Genomic DNA, 24,654 nt, shown 5'->3' on the forward strand with positions numbered 1-24,654 from the left:
GTACACATCCACTACTGACAATGCTGTGTACCGACATGGTCATCATTCAACTGTTTCGTCGTTTGTCATTCGGATCTCAAATATTTTTGATTGGCATGTTTAAATTTGTAAGAATAGTAATTGTTATTAATAAGCTATGGTTGAAATTGTGGTATTATTGTGTTTATCATCTGTATGATGTGGTTTGGCTGATTTCTGTCTGAAAAAATTGTTCGAAGTTTAAAAAGTATTTATTTTTTGCAAGCCTTTTAGCGACATATCCGTTACGTGTTAGACCATGCAGTTATTATATGAGCACTCTATGTAAATGTTAAGGTGGAACCTTAAAAGCTGCTCACTTCATTAAGGTATGCTCCAAATTCGCGCATATTGTGTTACCGGTCTTATCAAAGCGGAGAGAGCCGGGACGTGCGCGTCCCATTAGAGAAGTTTCCCGAAACTTATCAAATTATCTAATCATTTCATATCCTAATAAAGAAGTTCGCATTACCCATCGAATCGTTCTTAATAATTGATTCACTTGCTCAAGAAATCGGGAGTGACCTAATTACCTAAGGTGGCAGTTATGGCCAACTGGAGGACCGACGACCGCTCTAAATATACGATAAGGAAGCTATCACCCTGCTGGTTATCGGTGCGGCTAACATAAGACCAACCGTTCATGAATAGTTAAAATGTTAACCTCTTAGGAAATGTTCACACGTACGACAAAAATACACAACCAACGTCAACCGCGATTCCGGCGGCAAACTCGATATTCGAAATTCAGCAAAGCTAACTGCTACATAAAACATTGCGGATTCAGTCGCCGATAGACTTGTTGTTTAAATAAAAATCAGTTTCACGGGATGTGCAAGCTCTTTAGATGTTCGTGTGAGCTTGGGCTTATTGTGATGGAGGCATGCGCGGTGCGCGGCTGGCAGGGAAGCGAGGCTCAGTGGCTCTCGGCGCGAGGAGCGGCACGCGCGCGACCCGCCGCCGGCACACACCGCGTGCCTACTTACGTAAGTCACGTGAAAAATATAAATAATAAACTTGACACAACTCCGTGTGGGCTCGCAGGCAAACTAAATTAAGACTTTGGTTTATTTTACAAGTAAAAACGCGGGATAGTGGATTAAGTGAGTGAATATATACAATTGTGTTTTCTGTGTTGATACGGGCGGTATATATCTACATATTTCTTCCCAAGAAGGTGTTGTTTGGTAAGTACAAGTGGCTTAATAATAAAAACACTATATTAAATTTCAAACCAACTGTATCAAATTCGATTTTGATGATGTTTTCTTCTTACATTTATCTCATAAATAATTTAAATTTCTGTTTAAGTTGTAAAATAAGCGTACGTCGTGGGTGTTACTGTGCCGATTTAATATTAATTCGTATAATATTGTATTTTATTCAACGACATTAACATCAATTTTAAGCATTTTTTGTGTCTGCTAAACATATTAACTTAGGGTCTCATTTACCTGCGCAATTATATTTATTCAGTGCATACATTGTGGATTGGGAGGCTATATAAATAAAAAGGTCAGACAAATCATGATTTCTGTTTATAAATCATAATCCTCGTTATTTTTAGAATATCAATTTTCAAAAGGTGGAAATTTCTGTGAGAAAATTTAATATTTTTCCATTAGGGTCTGAAGCGCTTCTTGTTTCAAAGGTCAAATTGGTTCGAAATACAAATCGTTCCTCATTTTATCCTGGAAAATCCTTTTGCGTAGTTGAAAATCTAACACCATGTAGTAAGATTTCGTTAAATTAGAGGCCAATTAAACTTTTATCAAAAGATAGAAAGAAAAAAGGTAACAAATATCAAATTATCAATATCACTATTTATTTTGGTGTTTACTTTTTCAGCATAGCGAAACTATGTCATTGTAATAAACTTTTAAGACAATATTAATACAGGAGATATCAATTACAACAATTTTTCTTATCAAGAAATCTTTTTTGATTTTTGTCAATGTTTTTGTGTACATAGGTAATTAAAAGAGGTTGTTTTTATTGGTTTTACATATTATTATCTTAATATTGTGCAGATGTTTATCGAATTAACTACATATATTACCCAAAAGTATACATTTTTGATGTTATATATAGCTGTATGTATGTTTATTCCTAGTCTATAAAACATACTTCACGTAGTTTTATTTCTGCGAGCTGTGTTTTCCCAATGGACAGATTGATTTATGTTCGCAATGATTAATTATGTTTGTATGACTACTTTTCCGTTATTTTTCTTTAGCTGTATATGTGGTTGAGGTCGATTATCAAAATTGATTGAATTGTTTGTCATAATTTCCAAGCAATAAAACTAACGATGTATTTTTAGGCGACTAACTCCTGAAACTATCTTCACCCACGTGGATGGTCATCGTAGCAAAAGTTGATTGTTAATGAGCTATCTGCATATCAAATTTTATCGAAATCAGTTAAGCGGTTTAGCCGTGACGGCGTAAAATATACAGTTACTTTCACATTTTATAGTATTTACATTAATTTTATCATATTTTGTAACAAAGGCAAAGAGACAAAAGAGTTATTCATCAACGGTAATTTAGCTAATTTATAATTGCTGGTTCATAACCTGTAAATTAAGCTCAAGAATAAATCCTTCGTAGAGCTTTTTCAGCAGAATTTATGTTAATACATCACAGGGAAGTAAAAAACGAACAAGATTTTTAATTACACGTGGTGAAAGAGACTAAAGACATGTTTTATTTTTTGTTCTACGGCAAATCCCGGGTTTGTAATGATAAAGACCCGTATACGTAGCTTTGTATACGTAACTTTCTGTAGCAGGTCAGAATATGATTAGTTTGTAGAACATTTTCTTAAACGTTGTATAAATAAATAATTTTCTTTAAGATAATATAAAATTTAAAGCAAAGCTTGTATTATGAGTACCTACTAGACCACAGATAAACATACTTATATGATTCTAAATACGTAAATAATGTAGATAAATTACACCCAGACACAGAACAAATAATCGTGCGCATCACGCAAATATTTGTCCTGGAAGCGAATCGAACCCACGACCTAAGGTATAGCAGCCAGGGTCATTAACTACAAGACCCGTCTAATAGACAAGGCCAGTCAGATCATGAGTATATTAATTTAAAAAGTTGTTTTGGCAAGTAAAACAAAATCAAGAATGTTTTTAAATCTATACTCTATACTAATATATCAAGCTGAAGAGTTTGTTTGTTTGAACGCGCTAATCTCAGGAACTACTGGTCCAAATTTAAAAATTCTTCATCGAGGAAGGCTTTAGGCTATAAACCATCACGCTGCGACTAACAGGAGCGAAGATACAATGGAAAATGTGAAAAAAAACAGGGCAGGTATAAATCATAACTTATATCTTCTAACCACGGGGACTAAGTCGCGGGCAACAGCTAGTTTGGAAATAAAAGGACTGTCAGACTTCACAGATTGGATCCCTATAGACAAATACTACTTCATATTAATGATTTGTAAATTGATGTTTGAATTGCTAAGATACATTGAATTGAAAAGAATAACTTGTTTGGTCTAGAGGCGAAGATTGTTTAAATTTGACATCAGAATGAAATTCTTTTTCGCTTGAGTGGTGAGTGGTTAGCAATTTTAATAGACTACAGAGGACCGCTCCTTATTATCAAAGCATCCTGTTCATGATTGTCATTTCAATATTTCAAATGATGCAAGTACGCTTACGAGTTTGTTTGTTACATTCTCATGCTCAAACGGCTGGACCAATTTTGATACAATTTTCTATGGAGGCAACTGATGCCTTTGATTAATATAGACAACTTGCAGCTATAACCGACGCGATAGTCTAGAATTTTGGATACGTATTCATTATTATGATACAGATATAGATACTTACTCTGTCAGATAGCAGCCGATACACTTTAGCCCGTCTAATCATCATCATCGGCCTAACCTTTTCCCAACTATGTTGGGGTCGGCTACCAGTCCAAGCAGTTTCAGCTAAGTACTAGTGTTTTACAAGGAGCGACTGCCTATCTGACCTCCATAACCCAGTTACCTGGGCAACACGACACCCCTTGGTTAGACTGGCTGTCAGACTTTTTCAAGCTTCTGACTACCTGTAACGACTGTCAAAGATGTGGGAATAACAGCCGGGACCCACTTTAGCCCGTCTAATTAAACTTTAATATTTATGTTTGAGTTAGTGCTAAGTTATGACTCCATGTTTATTGAGTTTATCGTGCCAATAACTATGATACACTAGAGCTATCAACTTTCAAGTACTATCACTAGTAGGTACTTGAAAGTTGTTAAAATCGTATTAACATTGTAGACCGTAGCGTTCATAGAGAAAGAAAAGTATATATTAAGATGAGAAAGTAATTTTTAACTTTGTATGTAGTTCTCAACAAGTTTTGCTAGGTACTGAGTGGATGTGCCGATTCTGGAGGTCAAACAGGCTATTAGTAACATATGACAGGTATATAGTTTTTTTGTGGTGTGGCGCCACTTAGGGGAGGGCTATGTCCAGTGGATGTCGATTGGCTGAATCGATGATAGTTTTTTGAAAAAAAGAAAACCTCTTATAATCTAATCAGTCAACCAGACAGTTTGTTTTACCTCAAAATATGGCGTACAGTTAAGGTTCATAATTCTCTGTAATTTGTATTTATCAATCATTACAAAACAGGTTGAAAATGAAGATCTTAAAAAAGTAAATTGAATCGCTCGCGTCTGCCACAAGGCGTGTTACGGTACGGTATGGAAAAAAAATATACAGTGACTATGGTAGCTTAGTTGGTAAAGCGACTGGCACCTTTAGCCAGGAGTCGCAGGTTCAAGTCCTGACTGAGGTTTGAGTTTCTCTATTTAAAATTTAAAATGTTTGTTTTATTTTTACTTGTTACTTTCTTCTAATAATTATAAACTCGGAAGTTTGTATGTATAGATGTATGCATATTTGTTCCTCTATTAAGCAAAAATAAACGGATTTAGACAAAACTTGGTACAAAGATTTGAGTTTATAATCAGGATTAGCACATAGGATGGTTTTTATATCAATCTTGTTTTCGTTTCGTAGCGGGCGGGCCCGTTGGCAACAGCTTACATGTAATAAATAATAGATATATAAGTACATATATTGTATAATATATTATTATAAGATGGTGTTACATATTGATAAATAAAAATCGTAATTGTATCGTAATCGTAATAAAATTGAATTCATATGGTGTTATTGCTAACGTTATAATTCCAGGGTGCAAATTAATTTCCGGAACGTGAAACGTGGGCCGAAAGCCGAAAATACTTTCAGAGATTTTATTATCTACACGCTTCGGGAAATAAGACTAAATTATAAGCTTAAAAAAATATTGCTTGAAATTAAGGAAAGCATTTTTGTAAAAAAAACAACTTTTTTCTGACGGCCCTAAAGAAACGTCATCGGTCGCTGCTTAATGCTTCTTCAATTAGACGTAGTAAATACTAACTACTATATTAACTATATAACAATATATTCTGAGCTACATTTTCTGGCGTACAACCAAACAACAATTTACTTTTCAGCCTCATCTTTTTAAGAATGGAAACCGCCACTTAGTCGAAGCTGGACATCCTATAATCAGTACCTGCGATGGTTTAATATGATTTATTAATCATATGGAAGATGGAATAACAAATACTGCTTGCCATGTTGCGTAATATGATTTGTATAGATGGCTACGCCACGAAGCTGTGATAGCCTAGAAGTAAGATTAAAGGATTGAGAAGTCAAAAACATCGTGTTGGATCCCAAGGCATTGTGTGCGTTTGAAAAATAAATATCACAACTTTCATGTCACGGAAGGCACGTAAATATGTTGGTCCTTTACCTGATGTCTCTCCGGCCGTGTAGGATTGCCGTCACCACGTTCTAAGAGGGGAAGGGAACAGAGATTGCACCTGTGTTGGCGCAAACGCTTGTGCACTGTAACACTAAAGGTCACGCGTCGCGGCCAAAAATCGATTAAGGCATCGTTATTATTATTATTTTTCACAGAAAATAGAGAATACTTTGTAAAATTGCTAAAGCATAGTGACATTCATATAGCAAAATTACATGACTCCTATTAGCAACATAATTACAACGTCTTACCAGTTAGGAATATGACAGCATTGTTTAATTTCTACAGTACTAAACCAATTGCCATTGCCACAATTTCTAAATTATGTGATGCTTCCTAATAATAATATACGTCGATAGTAGATAATTTTACAGCAGATAAATTGATTCCACAATACATGAGAGGTGAGCAGCTAAATAGGTCAGACGACACGGCTGGTAATGCACCATTTGCTCGTTGGCCCAGCACTTTCATTTTTTGTATGCAAGTCGGTATGCCAAAAGTTTTGCGCACTGCGTCTCACCCCCTCGCCTGAATATGTATGGGACAGACTTGCCAATTCAAATTTGGTTACTTTATTCACCACATTGCAGTCTTATTGGAATTTTAAGCGGTGATAATCTTCTTTTTGTTATTTAAAACGTTCAGCGTTTTCATCTTATTTTAGTCTGTTATGAAGCGGCGTTTCAATGGTATAAATTAAATGTTGTGCTTCGTTTAATATTTTCATTGCTCGTTCCAGAATATCAAGTTTCTGGTTTGCGTTTTTAACCGAACTGCTAAGAGCACAATATGTTTATGTATGGGATTTATATCTACTCGAGTTAAGAACGATATGTTGATATTTATATAATTATCAAGATTTCTTTATATTCAAATGATCTTAGTCAACAACAGGCGCTTAGAAAGCAACATTATCTATAATTAAAACGTAGTTCATTTGTTCTACAAAACACTCTAATTGAGTAATAAAAAGCATGTGAAATCGTGTTTCCAAATAAAAATTACATCGCACAAAGTTTACACGTGTATGTCCAAATAAAATTATCGAAGGTTATATTTCGTCCTTCAAATAAATTAATTTAATTTCCGCAAAGAAATATTCCAAACAATCTCTTACGGTTGACCGTTTCTTGTTTACAATATCGGCAACCAGCCCTTGTGTTCATGCTTTAATTATGACCAGAACTAAAGCTTTTCGGGAAGACCTTTTGGTGTAATTAATTTGTAAATAAATTATCGCTTGCTGAGCAAAACAGAACATAACAAAGTATTAAAACATTAATGAGAAGCTTGTTGCTAACGATCGATGTAGTTTGTAATTTAGACATCAAGAGCGGTAAAATTGTTTTGTTCGAAGGCTTAATTGCGAGTGATACTTATACATATTTTTCCAGAAAGGAATATTTTATTATAACTGTTTGTAACAATTTATGAGAGATAATTGTCAAACAAATTTTACACAAGATATTTAAAGTTGGTTAAACAATAATGACCAATTAAGGCTTACAAAAAATATATTATTACTTAATGTTTTTTTTAATGTTTACTTATCGAGGTTATCACGGTTTCCGAGACACGTGGTGTTAAAACAATTATTACAAGATATAATAGAATTGTTGATAGGTGAATGTCGTGAATTTCCTATACGTCCTAGCCAATAGGGCTAGGATACATAAATCCGTCTACAAAGTGTCAGTATTTGACAATAAACCTATTCTTTCTGAAAAGGGTTCATGCGTAAATTTTAAGTGGTACAACTTTATTGCACCTAATTCTTGTACCTTATTTGGCAACAATGTTTATTAATGTTGCAATATTTGACTTTAGGACTAGCTTTCGCCTCCGTCCGATGGGTTTGTGGAAATAATTTTGTAGATATGTTTTATTTTAGGAGGTTTAGGATTAAGGCAATTTTTCAAAATAGATAGTATAGATTTCATTTTATTTGAACGGTAACAAAGTTTTAACAGTTCACCAATGAAACTAATATAGTTGTGATTGCAACAATATATAGAGCGGCCCTGTCTCTTTCATAACTATAATATCACATTAAGCATATTGCAATCCCACAAACGTTTCAAATTATTCGTCCGAAATATATTTAATAGCAGTTAAATTTCACAGAAAACCAACTACGAATTATTTTGACAGCAATTTATTGCTAAACACTAAGAACTAAGAACATTCAGTTTTGTTTCAGTTTGAACGAACGAAATACCTACGTATAGCTTACCGAAATTGTGTACTTTAATATAATTACGAAATATGCTAATATCAAAATAAATGGTGTCATTTTACACTGAATGCTTCTTGCTTTCGTTTGAAAGATATTTGAGATTCAGTTAAATTAAAATTATAATTAACGAACTGTTGCTTTCGGGTCAGCCCGCTACAAAACAATAATGATCATTAAACATTAAATCTTGATAAAAACTATGAGTTAATTCTGGTTATAAACGATCCCTGTACCAAGTTTCATCTAAATCTGTTTGGTTTTTGTGTGAAAGAGGAACAAACATCCTCACGTCCATACATACAATCTTTGGAGTTTGTAATATTAGTAAGAAGCAGGATATTAGTAGCATACACCAAAATACATGTATACTAATGCTACTTGTTACTTACTACAAGCCTGGGTTATGGAATCTCAACGCGCAGTTTAGTCGACCTCTGGTCAGGCATGAGTATGCTCGATGTTCTAGCAATGCGTTGGGTTGATATATGGTGTTTGACATGCCACGCTATTCCACGCGCGGGGTCTTAATCAACGAGCCCTTGGCCTGTACTGAAGTCTTACTAAATTCAGTTCCATGAAAACTTCGCTTGTGGAAAGCCTTTTTCCTATTGGTGTACGATAAATAAAAGGGGTAATCATCTATGATGATATTAAAATTAAACTTCTTGGGCAAACGTGGTAACTTTTTTCTTGGCGTAAATTCTTGATTCAGGTTAACCTTAAAGAAATACACTTGGAGATTGAGCATTTCAACAACAACAATCGATTATTTAGTTGAAATATTCAGTTAAACTGACTTTTAATAAAGGAGATCTTACCACAAAATTTGCTTCGCAACTAAAGATTTCTCAAAATAAACTATCAAGCCAATTATTTTAATTGAATAAACAAAATAATACACAAAACGAGTAGGGCTTTTAGTTTCTAACTACCTACATTAGAAACCAGATCTGAAGGATTATTTTACAAATAAGAAAACAATTTCACGTCATCGTAAGATTGCGTCCACGTGAAATCGGAGCGGGTCGCCGTAAGCTAACAATATAAGAGCAAACAATACAGCGTCTGTCAGGTATATTATTACGAAATATCGTCTGACATGACGAGCTAAAACAAAGATCAAAGGTTCCTTGATTAAATCCTTTATCGAGAACGCGGAGAACATTATAAATTGTACGTAATATCAGCATTTCATTTTATAATGTTTTCAATCAGCTATGGCAAATACGCTACAGCCATTGTAAACACCCAGCATGGATAAAACGAGGAACACAAAATAAATTATATTAACAAACTGGCTCGTATTTGCAAATGAAGGTAATTGCTTCATTTGCGTTCGCAATCTCGTTAATACATTGTATTTTAATTAATATCTAAATAGGTGTACACTTTGGGAATCGGACGGCATGAGGCTCATTTGAAATCCAATCATATCCGGAATCAAATAACTGCTTTACCGCACCTGTGCGGTCATTAATACAATTGTTACGTTGAAATCGACATGTTTTAATGTTTAATTTTGTTTTATGGTAGAACGATTAGCGTATTTCATTCTTGTGTTTCGGTCCGTGAAACCAAACCTTTTTAATGGCCTTTCAATACTTTTGGATAATTAAAAATCATCAAACCGAAAATGTTGAAAAACGTGGTTCGGGAGAATCCCGGCATTGAACGGTTCACCAAATACCGGATAAATGTTTATCCAAATAACTGACGTTCACCACACAAGTATATATATTATACTTTAATATCAGTAAGAAAATATTTACCTATAGAAATAAATGAGCAATTCTGATACTTTACTATGATACGTTCCTAACGTAGTTTGTGGGTAACCCCTTTGCCTTCCCCAGGGTGAAGAACGAGTAACAAAAGAAGCATATTTTTTGTGAAGGATAGTTTAAGTATTTAACACTATTATTATAACTGAATTATCGCTACCGTCTGCCGGCGCCACGGTACTAATAAAACGCAGCATGTACCAGGTGCAGTGTCGCTGTACAATTATTTCTCAAATAAAATTTGAACACCTATTGAAACTGAAAACACGCAACCAATTTGAAGTTTTCCAGCGCATTTAATTGAACTAGTCCGCAGAATAGTTAGTTACGGTTTCAAAAAATAACAAAATATGGTGTTTCAATTATTTTACCAGATTTTCAGTGGAGGTATGCGTGTTGCATGTGAATTGTAGAGACACTAAGACTTTTCCGCAGAAAAAAATATTACTGCAATGTTATATTTTAAACCGATTTTTGATGCAGATTTTACGCAGAATCTTGCAAGTGTATGGAACATTTGGATGATGCAATAAAACATTGAAAGGCTTTTAAAAATTCATTTGTAAGGATTGTCTCTTCTTTGAAGTATCAAAAATTTTCTTTATCTCATTAATTACTTACATTGGCTTTTCTTGTGCATGTTATTTCATTATAAGCTTTGTTTATGTTTATAAGCTACACACAAAATTGTTAATTTTTAGGGTGTCGTAACCAAAGGATGTAAAGGAACCCAAAATGTTTTAGAAAACCAGTCTGTCCACTTTTCCGTCTGTGTGACACTAGGTTATATTCTTAACCGTAGCAAATCGATAGGTATATGTATTTTACAAATATATGTTTAAGTTACCGTTATTACAACAAAAAATGAAATAAACATCAAGATACAGTAAGCAATGGATGGTATGGTAAAGAAAATGGACAACTGATGGATTATGCAAATTTATCTTTCTTCATCAAATTTATACAGATACCTCTGTGTCGCGAATCTGACTCACAAAAAACCGTTTTTTTTTAATACACTTGATCCAATATCTACACGTTGTATTTAACATTACATAACTAAAACTACAAATCTCTCTCAAGTACAATGCAGCCGCTTCACGAATCCTTATGGGACTTAGCACTGATGACTAGAACTTAGTACTAAACGGGACTTACCTTTGATCGCACCTCTAACGACGCTAATGAAAATCAAGTATTAAGCAGCTTACAGTACTAAACCCACTTGTGTGCGACAATATTATCAAGTATGATATTAATAGACTTACAATATTAGTATGTTCATTACAAGCTAATCTTCAATGATAATTTAATTTACATATTGTCTCTAAGGACACGTTTCCTTTAGCAGATTTTCTGGTAGCTCAAAATGACTCAACGAATAGGTTGTTTTTATTTATACAGCATGCTAAATAGAATAACCAATAGTTTTAGTAAATTTTAATTCAATTGCAGTTATGGATAGTAATAGGATACTTAAAAAAAAACAACAGTATTTTTTGTTGATTTAATAAAATAAATTCGTATCCAATATTTTCATAAACCTAATAGATGGACCGATTTAATTTTTTAGTCACAACCCAATCGTCAATTGTTTTGTAAGTCATTTAAAGACTTATTTCTCATCAAAGAGAAAATAAATCTCATTACAACATTTGAAATTACAATTACCATAGTACACAAATCCGTAAAACAACAAAACAAAGTCACATTCACACGTCAGTATATCTACTCATAACAGAGTTTGCATAACACGTTTCCCCAACGACTATAAAATTATATAACAATTTTATGTACCTAGAAATGCAGTCCCCGCGGTAACAATTACGAGAGCGGTGCTTTCATTAAACTTCATGAACTTACTCGTAGATTTATGTTCGCCGAGTTTCAAAGAGTTCGGCGTCTTGCTCACGTCGCACGTCGTTTGGTTGTCTCGTTGAAATGTTTTCCAAGGCAGTCGACCATCAATTAGTTTAACGTTTGTAGCTTTTGCACTGAGCTGTGGTACAAGGTTTAATTTTCTGAATGAGATGGGAAATGTGTGCGTTGTTGGTCATTTCGGGAGTCCGAGTTTGAGATGTACTTAAATGCCTTTTTGTCTTTACTTCACGCAACATAGACACGTATACATCATAGGTATACACATGAGGATGAGTGTCAATTAGAATACTAAATATCATAAGCATATTTCCGTTTACATAACACATACACTTACGTACAAAATTATGGATACATATACGATTATAGAGGTGGTACTAAAGTAACACAGTACCTCGGTATTTCCTCTTGAACGGTTTGCGAAGTTGGTCTACGTCCGAAGTGAATATTCCACTTAGCTAACAATTTCGAAAACAAAAGCAAATGTAATTAGCGAGAGGGCTTTCAATAGAAAAAAACAATCACCATGAAACAAAAACCCCTTTTTCTGTGGAATACATAAATCTTCCTTGTTCGGGCTCTCTTGGCACGGGGTTAGCCAGCACATAGCCATAGTACATGTGTATTGTTTTCGTTAATTGCCTGAGAAAAGTATATACCAATTTCTACGAACAATATTTCGGGATTTTCTGGTAACAGTAAAGCAGTATAATTCACAAGTAGGTAACCATGAAAAACTGAATGTATTGGAGATTTGTAAACTGTTAAAAATTAATTGTACTCATGAGAAAATCTCGGTATTGCCTAATTTAGTGAGACATAGATTATAAAATATATCTCCATTAACATCACAAAGCTTATAAATATTATCTTAAATTTATTTACCTAAAACAGATCCAAAAGAATAAAAATACTCCTCCAGAAACGTCAACAAAATCATGGCATACCTTGAGATTTACGCAACGTTGCCAGGACGAGACCAATTACGTAGGGAATAATAATAAAAGAAGGGTATTTTATCCTTATGCCATTACTCCATTCCATATAACAGTATAAAAGTGTCCAGTAAATGGGTCAAAGTCAACGCTCTGGCTGGCATGTGGGTGATAGCCATTCACTTCAGTAAATAATGGCTAAAGTGACCCCACTTCCTCGTCTACCACTTCGATGAGCATACACTGTCTTTATAAGTCTACGGAATATTGATTAATTGTATCCCCTATCCTGCATTGTGGATACATTTGAGAGATTTGTTATTGCAAGAAGTTGTTAGAAAACCGATTGAGAATAGATAGCTAGTCGTTTTTATAGTTCCCTACCCAAGAGGTACAAGAGATACAAAATAACCATATTACTGAGACTCCGTTTGTCAGTCCATCTGTCACGAGGTTGTATCTCATCATCCGGTATAGCAGAGATACATTATTCTAACTGTCTACAGTTGGGTTTATTAATTTCTGTTGCTCTAATGACAAATTCTAAACGTAAAAATCGAAGCTAAACAACAGTTTTTACATGTGTTGGGTGACTTATTTGTAGGTAATTTGTGGATAAATATCCACCCAAACTTATAAGTCTTCTTTGCCTCATACGGAACCCGAGTCATACTCGTACTTGAATGAAGATATCATACTGACTGTAGATCACAACGATATATAATATCCGTTGTTTTTTGAGGGTATTTGCTGAACTATTCAAAGAACACGTTGTTTATTTATTTTGGTCTTGTGCTTGCTCATAAGTGACAGTGAATAGCTAAAATGTATGAAATAGGTATAATTTTAACGAACCTTAATTTCGACTTGCCTTTTCAATAAATTTGGGGGGTTCAATTTCGATGAGCACTAGCGAATCTTTAGATAGCATATCTATGTGTTGGTTTAACTATCAAAGTAAGTCTCAATTGTCACAGAGACACCCCTGCTCTTGTAACACTAATTTCTTCTCTGACCTATTTTCACTTAGCTAATGAGCCTGTTTATTCACCTCACACTACGATGGTGCATCGTATAAAATACTTATTTGTCTGATATAATCTAGTGTAATATTATTATATTGATAGATTGAAGGGTTGCTACCTAATGCTGAACATTTCGCAGTGTGTTGTGTTTTCAAAATCATATTATTTTTCTACTACGCCTAAACAGGTGTATAAGAAACGTTATATTAAATACTCTCAGAGCGCGGTTCCAAAGTGTCATTCCCGTGAAAATGAACCAGCTAGAAATTGAAGTAGTAAGTTAAATTATTTCTATGGCTATAAAGTAGTTTTGTCTCACTCTTCCCCAGTGTAAATGCTGAATTTATTTTAGTTTTAAAAGTTGATGAAAATAAGAAGCCAAACCACACGATTAATTCAACTGCATAAAATGTTTTTATAATTATATTGGGGTTAATGGTAATTGCACGTTGATATTAAAAGTAGAAAAAAGGTTTTTTTTTATTATAAACACGTCAAAATAATGACGTCATAATCGGAAAATTGTGAAGACTATCAAGTTTCCGTATAATAAGCTCAGTTTACTACAATATGCTTATAGTGAAATTCGTTTATCAACGTTTGATATTGCAAATATCTTTACTGGTTACCATGAGCTCTATAAGCAAGACTCGCCTCTGAGGGAGTGAGATAGCACAACTCGCAGTGTAATTCGCCGTCTCACTTCTACTCTATGAATAGTCTTGGTTATATTGCTCAGCGTACAGGCTGTTCTATTTGTTTTGCCGAATACCGAAGTTAATTGATACATGGTGTTTGTGAAACAACAGCGAACACTAGATTGTATCCTATATTTTGTTTCCGTATTAAAGCAGTTTTTATTACGCGGGACCGCACTGTTGGTGTACTGCGATTTAGAGACATGTAATTATTTTAACATTATTTAAGTTAAATGTGTCCCCTTCTTTAAAATATGATATTAGCTGTTGAGAGATTTACTTTAATTATTTAATTTTGTTTCATCACCTCTTTCACTTAGGTAGTATTTACTTAAAACAAATGAAAACATTAAAATGCATGTATTTCTTAATTCAGAAAGTAGAAAAAAAAATAACTTAATTAAAACAAATGCCTGTACTGTTTATACAAAAGTCACTCGATAAAGTGACGTAAAACAATGAAAAAAGGTTCTTAATGTGACCGAGGGCGCTCTCACTCATCCCGCCGTATTGATGCACAGATAGGGCGGACCCTATCAAAATTTAAATGCGGTCCATTTTAGCTGTTCCGCTCTGCGGTCGCGTAATGAAAATATCCTTTACATTTTCCAATATTAGAATTTTTATTAAACCCAATTTCTTTTATTACTTACTTTATGAAGTCATACCGATTCTGCGATAGCGTCCGCAAGTTTATTTACTTTTAAATTACAAAAAATGCGAAGTTTAATGTTGTCTTTTCAATTTTAAGAAAGTCCTTAAAAATGTAAGTTAAGACCGCGCTGCATCAACTCACAAGAGAAATATAGCGCTTTCATAAAATCCGAGGTGTCATTTCCTTTTGAATAGTTCGTTATATCTGCGCTGGGACGAAGCCGTGTATAAAAGTCTCAGGTTATTCAGGTTATTACGAGTCGTCCCCGCGATCCTTCCGCGTCATTGTGGGGCGAACGTGTTATAAAACGGACACTAAATCTCGCTTCTATTGACAAATGACGGCGCTCGTTACAATACTGTATCGTTTTCCAGGCCCATATCATTTTATATTTCCTTCCACCTATTTGATGTCGTATGATCATAAACTAGTAAAGCTTCCTTCTCACTGAGCGCAAGGATTGAATATTCGCTTTGATGTCTACGTACATAGTATTTGCGACTATAAATAAGGCCGTTACATTGATGTTCGTTTACCAAGCTCCCGTTATTGCAATGTTTTTGTGCCTTTTCCTAAACTATAAGCGGAGGACGAGGGGAAATTGTCATGTATAATAGTTTCTATGGACTGGCTTTCGGTATAATTGTGTACAGATATACAGACCAAGAGGAAACACAAATAAGAGACAAAGTACGTATTCATTTGTGGTTATAATACTTAGCATTATTCATTTATTACTAGTACTTTTTTGTTGATTTTGCTTGCGTGTCGTGAGGATTCAAGCCTCATTTCAAGTTTCAGGAAATTCAGTAGAGCCATGAAAGGATAAAACGTCTCGGCTGAAAAAAAAGAAATAGTTATATTTTATAGATAAATTAACATCGGAACTTGGTTACTGGCATACTTAATGACGGCGGCCGAATTATAATAAATCGCTGAAGATATCATATCCACAAGATAATAATAATATACCGACATTATTTCCAAAATTTAAAACAATTTCTACAGACCCTACTCAATAAAAAAATGGATATCAAAATGTATTTCATCAAACTCCTTTTATTTAAACCCAGTGTTAGAAAAACAATAAAAAAGTGGATCCTATAAAGAAAGCCGCTTAGAGCGCTAAAGCTCCATTGTGACTCAGTTTGCCGGTAGACTTGACACAGTACGGGACCAGAAAGATGGATGTTTTTAAAACCGATTAGTCTAAAAATGTTTAGACTTGAATATATACTTTTTTTTAACCATTATGGGGCTCACAAATAGAAATAATGTACCATATCCTACTAATATTTTGCGATTCATTTAATAAGCGCAAAAACGCCATTTAAATCGTCGTACACGGCAATATTATTCACATTCTTCAAGTCATAAATTCTCGCTTTCAATACTTTTATATCGTATACAGAAGGAGGAATTTATTACGTTTCGATAATATAAGTGTATGTATAAACCCTCTTTGTGGGGAGGGTCATAAATCACCCAAATGAACCGAAGCCTCCATTGACAAAAGTACCATCATAAATAAATAAATACATTCTTACAAGATTCCCGGCACTCGTGCAGTTTCTTCAAGATTTCCCTTTGTACGCGTAATGGTAAATAGGCATTTACACAAACATGCTACGCATTTGTCAAAGGTGTCCTTTTATGGTGATTTGTGTATACTTTGCCTCAAAAGCTTTTGTTGACAAACATGTATGTTTATACTTTTGGAATGTCAAACAAATCCCCTTTTGTTTAAGTTCAATTGGAAGTGTTGGAGGCATGACAGAAATAGTGAAGCTTCACGCTTATGAATGTGGCCATTTGAAGGTTATAAAGTGGAAATATCATACAATAGGTACGTTCGGGGCATCGCTATCGAATTCACTTCAAAGGACCGAGCGAAAGGATGAAGTCGCTTGGAAATAATCTTCATTTCAGGAAGGACACGTGACTAGTAGACTTGTCATGATCTTATCTGTGAAGTAGGTAGAGAGACAAGTAGGAACATTATCTGAACGTATGTATTTAGATAGAGATAGTGTAATTTCACATTGTACCCAAATATACTATTGATGTGACTGTACTGAAATACCGACAGTCTGGAGGATGAGGTGGGCAGACGACTTAAGAATATAGCGGGAATAGGATGGATCCGAAGGGCAAGTGACAGCCGAATGACATAAACAAAGGAAGAGCCCAGCAGCGGGTTCTTCAAGGCTGATGATGATGAGCGTAATGACGGGACTCACAATTTGTGTTATTGGTGAATTGTGCTTTTGCCTTTCAGTATGAACTGGTCATTTAAGTTCTAATTTCAGGGTAATAAAGAATATTTTGCTTTGACTACGTAATAGAAAGTAAAATACTAAGAGAACTATTCAGAAAGCAATAAAATTGCTTTTAATGTAAACTAAAATTCTATTGGATACGTTCAGTTGGAAAAGTGTATTCTAAAAGTGTTGAGAGTTTACCGACGTTTCGTAAACCGCTGAGTAAAATGTTTGCCAGCCAGACTTCAGAAACACAAACAAAACGCATTGAAAGTGCATTTTCATGGATGCACAGTATAAACATTCAGTATTGAAGCAATTTGAAAAGCTTTACTACTGTTCAGAGAGATATAAACTATGGTTATTGTACTTTGTACCCAATGTTATGACTGTTATGGGTCAATTTGGTATATTAAGTAGTTACTTTTGTAATTAGAGATATTTTAATTTAGGATCGTACGATAATAGAGCTCGTTAGTTTTTAGATTATTTTTTTTTTCCATATTTAGACAATTAAAAGAGTTATGAAATGAAATTGAGTTATCTGAACTCCATAACATCCGAGAGGGAATTTTAACTAGAGATAAATAATAATTCAAAGAGAAATTTATCGGAACGCTAAATCAATTTCACCCCATTGAATCAAGGAATGCGCTGTATGGGCTCTGAAGCCTTTTAAAATATCAAAAATGAGATTTTATTTTCATTCAATAATACCTTGAATGACGTCAATGAAACATACAAAATTATATAGTTACTTAGGTATATTAAATAATAAATATCATAGCATTTTAGGTTTCACTTCCTATTCGCGGCAAATATGCCTTTTTGAAAAGAGATGTGAAGGTTAGCCTGAATAGAAAGCGTTTTAAGCCAGGTTTTTCCGTCGTCATCAATCGGTCGTCCGTCAATTGGACCGGTCATCCAGAAAATGAATATACCCAGAAAAACGAAAAATCGGCTCGGGGATTTTTTTAACGATAAGTATCGAAAGCTAAAAATTTTTGCTAAAATCCAGAAAATATTTATCAGGTTTTGTTTAGATCGATATGCTAGTGATATTTCAGTGGAAGGAGTTTTTACAAAAACATCGCGGAAGCTTTATAAAATGAATAAGCTGCGACTGTTATTATTGAGTTTTTGTTATTATTGACATTTCCCAGTGACTAGTAGGCGTCGGCGTCACCAATTTTCCTCGGAAATGATGTGCGGAATCGCCAAGTAAAAGGCATTAAATCTGTCTGGAGCGTTCGATTTGCATTGGGAAAATTGCATTTTCGAATCGTCGGCGACAAGGAGGCGGCGCCTGTGAATGTTTGCAAATGTGTTGCAAAAGCTTTGCTTTAGAGTTTTGCCCCCAGCGCTGCCTGTAGCGACACGCCTTTCCAAGCAAATGATGTAAACCGGAGACACTTGTAAACTTGCAGCAAATCACATTGTATACAGATTATTTTTATTATCACAATCGAACGCTTCGAATTGTTTCGTAGCGAAACAAAGTAAGAAACTTAATTATCTGTGGAGACTTTGACCATCTGTTAAACGAAAGTTTTATAGGCATTGGAGTTAAAACGAACCATTGAGTAACTTACTATTGAGTTTTGTACGTGTCTTGAAGTCGAACACCAACTCTTGGGTGGGGTACAATATTATAGCAAACGGTATATGTTATGTAAACATACCTATGTTAATAAACGTCAAACCCTATGATTTATTTGGTCATATTATTTCGTTGTTATCTTAATTATTTAATGAAAAGAAGGTGGCATACTGTATTATTTTTAATCAAGGAGGTTTACATAATGAATTGCTTTGCTAAGAAATAATAAATAGCCGCCATTTGTGAATTAAAAGTAAAGAAAGAACTCATTTGAAAATTGGCAGTGAAAAATCACCAACACAAATACCATTTGGGCATAAATTAAATTTCAGTAAAAATATATATTGTTATGAATCTAAATTAAACAAGTAGAAAGAGAGTAATATTGAAAAGACTAAAAATATGGATTGTTATTATCCAGTCGATTGTGGGGAGTTTACCGTGACACCGATGTTGGTAGCGAATAGTTGTACTCCGAAATGTTACGAGGAAGAGCCAGCGTGCTATCCATGCTTACCGCGATGTACCAAGCCAGTGTACTACTGCTGTGAGAAGAAGGCGCCGAGGTCACCGCCGCCGCCGCGGACTGCCGTCTGCGAGGACTGCTGCGTCCGGCCCGCTTCCCCAGTGAGGTGCTGCGCCCCGCGCTCGCCACCTCCCGCCCGACAAGAAAGTTGCCCGCCACCGGCTTCAGCACCTGCACCATGTTGCAACTCTTGTTGCCCACCTTGCAAACCTGTCAAGACAAAATACATCATACCTTGCTATCGATATGAAGATGGGCGAATAGTAAGTTCAGTTTGTCTTACATACCTACATACAGCGGGTATATACATCGTAGCTTTAATCTCGATTCATTTATTTTTACTTCCTGTCAATGTCTAGAGTACCTCATTGCGTCACTACCTCAGGGTGACAATTATTGGTTTTCTATGACCGTCCTGAAACCAACTTCGCAAAAGCAAGCCAAAATTTCAAAAGCCGGATCACGTGTAAAACCAATCGTCTTATTAAATATCAACGGCATTTTTTTTGGATCCCAATTTACACGAAGAAAACTAAATATGTTGTGTATTCTGAACGTGCCTGTTTGAATTATTCAGTGGATTTGCCACACCACCGAGCCAGCGTGTCTTCCTGAATATTTTCGTGGTCCCATTGTTTTGTTGTTAGTTTCAGGAACGGTATGTTCCGACACGTAACGGTAGACTTCCCATGTCAGCGTACCGCCGAAACGGAATGCAGGATCAAATTCATGGGTACCGCGGAGCTATCCGATACTTATGTACGGCTAAAGGATCTGATGGCGTATACTGCGTCCATACTGCCGTGGAGCCAATGTGTAGGATATACCCTAAAGTGACACAAGAAGTATGGCCTGTTAGAAAGAAGAAGGACAAGAAATGAAACTTATTTATTGACTAATTTATTTATTGAGTGTTATTTTTGTTTTAATTTATTACTTATTTAAACATTGGAAAAAGGAAAGTGATATGACAAAGATCGCATATGGCAGGTTAATCCTCTGCCGTCATCAGCGCTAAAACGAAACGGAATTCAAGATCACCAATACACAGAGTGCGGCAGTATAGCACACATTCGAAAGTGCTGGCATCAAGCGATTTGGAGCTATCAACCTATCGCCATTCCAGTCAGACCTTCGAAGAAATGTGCCGTAGTGTTTAAGAAGTAGTGGCCTCTTATCCGGTGCGTAAAATAATAATAGCATTAGTACAAGGCATACGCAGATGTAATAAACTGATAAAATCACATAACAATACTACTTCTGTATTTAAAAATGCAATTTCATTCAGTGCGTCAGTGGTCTTATGTAAAATAGTATTAATTTCGCCATATTTTTGTGAAGTCGCGAAAATACGGGGAAATTCGCATTGCCTGAGTAAGGCGCAACTAAACTGCGTCTGTCTGGTCCGTTGCAGGTGAGGAAGCTACCCGTATCTGCATTCAAGCGCAATGGAATGCAAGACCAGGAGCACTCGAAGCTGCTCGGTACTGCGAATTTCCTCTTCCGTTGTCCTCGAGACGTGTCCATCGAATGTGACGTCTGCGTGAACCCAGTCAAAGTAGCTGATCCTGCCAAAGTTCCATCTTGTTGCAAGAAACATGGACTCTGCAGTAGTTTACTAAAAAAGGAGCCAATTGAAGTGTCCCTAGAAGATTTATTAGATGACTAAGAGCCACGTCCGTACCACTCGCTTGTGTTGAACTCGACATGAGAGAAAAGAATTAAAGCAGAGCTGCGACACTTGAAAAATTTTAGACATTAAATGAGAACGGAATAATAAACGCGACCACCTCACGTAAGCGGCTTTTCTTGTATTGTAGGAGGGGTCAACCAGACATTTATTTATTTGATTGTCCTAATAGATAGATCATTATTGGCTTAGGGTTCATAAATAGGAATTTAAATGTCTATATCATAACGCTTTAGTGCTGTTGACATTATGTGATGAATATTATTCTGTATTGTTTCAGACAAATCAACCAACGGTGCTGATGCGCCGTGCTTGTGAGGTGGCTTGTGGCACGCGCGCGCGGCGAAAACCATTCGTGGTCTCAACTTATGCAGCAGACCCTTACAACGAAGTACGACGGTATCATTCTGAAGATGAAAGGGTATAGATACCAGTTTAGAAATAGCGACTATACCATTTCCGTTTCAGTGATGTCATTATTAATAAATCTAAATACCTATAGGTGGAAATTAGGATTTCAAAACTGGAAATAATTATTGGGCAGAGATGATGAAAGCTTGACTCTTTCAATATTTGACAGCTTATCCTGAATAAATAGAGATGAAAATAAGAGAGACTTTTGTCCTGCAGTGAGACAGAATCGGACACAAAAAATATATCTATGACAATAATTATCATAGAAGCCTCTTCAACTGTGACCTATATGTAGGTAAACAAATATTTTATAAAGCACGATTTATTATTAACTTCTACAGTACTAAACTTTAAGTCCTTTCCTTTTCAAACTTGTTCGTTACGAATGTAATACCCATAATGGCTTTTTGTGGTAAAACGAAAGTCATTTCTACTGTCTCCGCAGTAATAGGAATATTAAGTCTTCGTTTTTAAAATAAATCTTTCTCAACAAATATCTCCGTTCAGTTGATTCCAATTGAACTCGGCGATATTTTATGAAAAATTAATATTCAGTAGAAGGATGGAAAACCGCCACCTGAATTGATTCCCACGCAATATCCTTTTAGAAGCCAAAGCAAAAAGCCGAATAAACGCCGTCGGTGACGCCGTGGAGAAATTCAATTTCATTACAAACCCAGTTCAGTGCTAGAAAAATGATTCGTGGACCGCAACCGGGAAATAAGTTTAGGAATGTTTTATTAAAAATCCCAAAACTCTCGTCTCAAAATTATTGCATGATGCGAAAAAGCAAGAAAAGAAAAGAACCCACCTAATTAAATTATTCCTTAGCATCGGGGCAAAAAATATTACTTTTTTAGGTAAAAGCATGTAATTCAAATTAAAGGAACATGTGTACTGAAGTGAACACTCAATCTTTCAGGGTTCAGACGTTTACATTTATAACGACATCAAACGTTCAGGATTAATCACACTGTAAATACGCCAGACGCATACGCCGGTCCTACCCACCAAAACAAAATTAACAAAGTTAAAGGAACCTCCTCCTAGTTTGAATCTAACAGAATTACTGAACTGTCAACTTCGTAATGAGTGTTTAAGAATCAGATTATCCGTTGAATTAGAATTTTAATTGAATTGCCACACTATTTACGAGCAATTTACGGGAGATTAGATGTTATTTCGGGTCCGCCCGCTGGTGTGTTTTTGACATCGATCGTGCCGACTCGCGGACCACAATGTTTATTCGGTGAACGCGACATGGGTTCAGATGAGGATTTATTTCCGACTGGGGCTCAAGATACGACTGCTCGTGATTGGACCCTGTAATCCAAAAACTCGCAGAATTAGGCCGTCTCTGTACACGGACACCCGCTGAGTTGCTCGCGTCTAGTTAAACATTTTATTGTTTGACATACTTGACAGTTTAATTAAACTTGAACCTCTTAACGTGATGATTTACTAATCCTTTGAGGTCTAACAAACTTGGTCGGAATCCCGCAGTTGAATATTCAACCATTTGTACTCTCATCACCTGGGCCATTTGGCGTCCTTTAACACGTAAAAGAAAGTTAACAGATCCCTAACTAAATTTAAACTTTTAACACTCCCCGTCTAAGCCCAGTAATTAACAGAAAGCGTAGTTATTATCCGAAACACGAAAACTTTCTGGATAGGAATTTGGACTTACGATTCTTGCTTTTTTACCTGCAAAGTTAATTAATTTACGGGATTCCAGTTAGGAAACTTATCTGCTTATGCAAATGAGAAGATTGCCGCCTCTCGTAGAGATTTTTAAATTAAATTTGGATTTTGTTTGTTGGTTCTGTTAGGATTCTTGATCGTTTGCGCCTTTTTACCCTCGTTTATGTTGTTATTGTTTTGTAAAGTTATTTTTGTTCTGTAAACAGGGTAACTGTTGCTTCCACTTCGAGAGGAACGAGCCTCAGAAGTGTAGCCCGTGTGTTCCTTGTCAGCCTTGCGTGTCCTGTCCCGAATGCCAGTACATAGACTGTGTGCAAGCGCGACCCATTGACCAACCAAGCTGCTGCTACTATTGCAGATGAAGTATGGCTTGATAAATATAGTGTTAATGTCAGTAAATTAAGTGTGCATGTTCTTTATATTTATGCCCAAACAATTTGGCGGCTATATTTTGTAAGTAAATTATTTATTAAAATGCAAGTGTTTTATTGTATTCATTGAAAAATAGAAGGAAAATAAAATTTCAAGCACCAATTTTTATTTTTGATTTTTGTCTGACTGGCAAGCTTTAGTTTGTGCTGAATTAAGGACATTTTTGCAAATATTACAACTATGACTTGAATGAAGACTTCACACCACTCTTTATCAGTACGAAAGATATCCATACACACATAAATGACTTTAGAAGCATATTATTCAGATCGTCATTAGTTTGCATATACAAGCATTGCAATAATCACTACCTTACTGATTCCATATGATCAAAAAATGTGAATCGGATTGACAACGGTATTATTCAACTCTAAGGTCGTGGCTGTGCTATAACCGCATAAGTGATTCAATCACAGGTTAAGCTATGCGTGACGCGGTTGGTCCGTAGATGGGTGACCATCTTTGTCATAGCGAGTTCCTCCTTGTTTCGGAAGGCACGTTAAATTGTGGGTCCCGGCTGTTATTCCTACATCTTTGAAAGTCGTTACAGGTAGTCAGAAGCTTGAAAAAGTCTGACAGCCAGTCTAACCAAGGGGTGTCGTGTTGCCCAGGTAACTGGGTTGAGGAGGTCAGATAGGCAGTCGCTCCTTGTAAAACACAGGTACTCAGCTGAAACCGGTTGGACTGGTAGCCGACCCCAACATAGTTGGGAAAAGGCTAGGCCGATGATTATTCAACTCTAAGAACTAACGCGCCAGTCGCCACTGAAACCTCTAGTAAATAGGATATTTGCTCGTATTTAACATCGTCTGTAATAACGATATCACTGTCGTCTTGGTTTTGCACGAGCAGGCACTTGAGTACTATCATCAGTCGCATATGACGATTGCAATACTGATAAATGTGCGATCAACTTTGAAATCCATGGCTAAGTATTAACACCCAG

General features: G+C 35.6%; 1 protein-coding gene across 3 annotated transcripts in view; it reads left to right on the plus strand.

Annotated features, from left to right (window-relative positions):
- Positions 1-287: 287 nt before the first annotated feature.
- LOC113501799 overlaps positions 288-24,654 on the plus strand; it is a 58,435-nt gene continuing 34,068 nt past the window's right edge. The window contains exons 1-3 of one of the 3 annotated variants that reach the window (XM_026883058.1): positions 19,664-19,731; positions 20,883-21,263; positions 21,439-21,579. The gene's annotated coding sequence lies outside the window, so the exon portion shown is untranslated. Of the gene's footprint in view, positions 1,206-19,663; positions 19,732-20,882; positions 21,264-21,438; positions 21,580-24,654 lie in introns of those variants that run through there. The other 2 variants (XM_026883059.1, XM_026883060.1) reach the window with 2 other exon arrangements.

The sequence above is a fragment of the Trichoplusia ni genome, chromosome 16, assembly GCF_003590095.1.
Source record: "Trichoplusia ni isolate ovarian cell line Hi5 chromosome 16, tn1, whole genome shotgun sequence".
In the NCBI taxonomy this organism is placed as follows: Eukaryota; Metazoa; Arthropoda; class Insecta; order Lepidoptera; family Noctuidae; genus Trichoplusia; species Trichoplusia ni.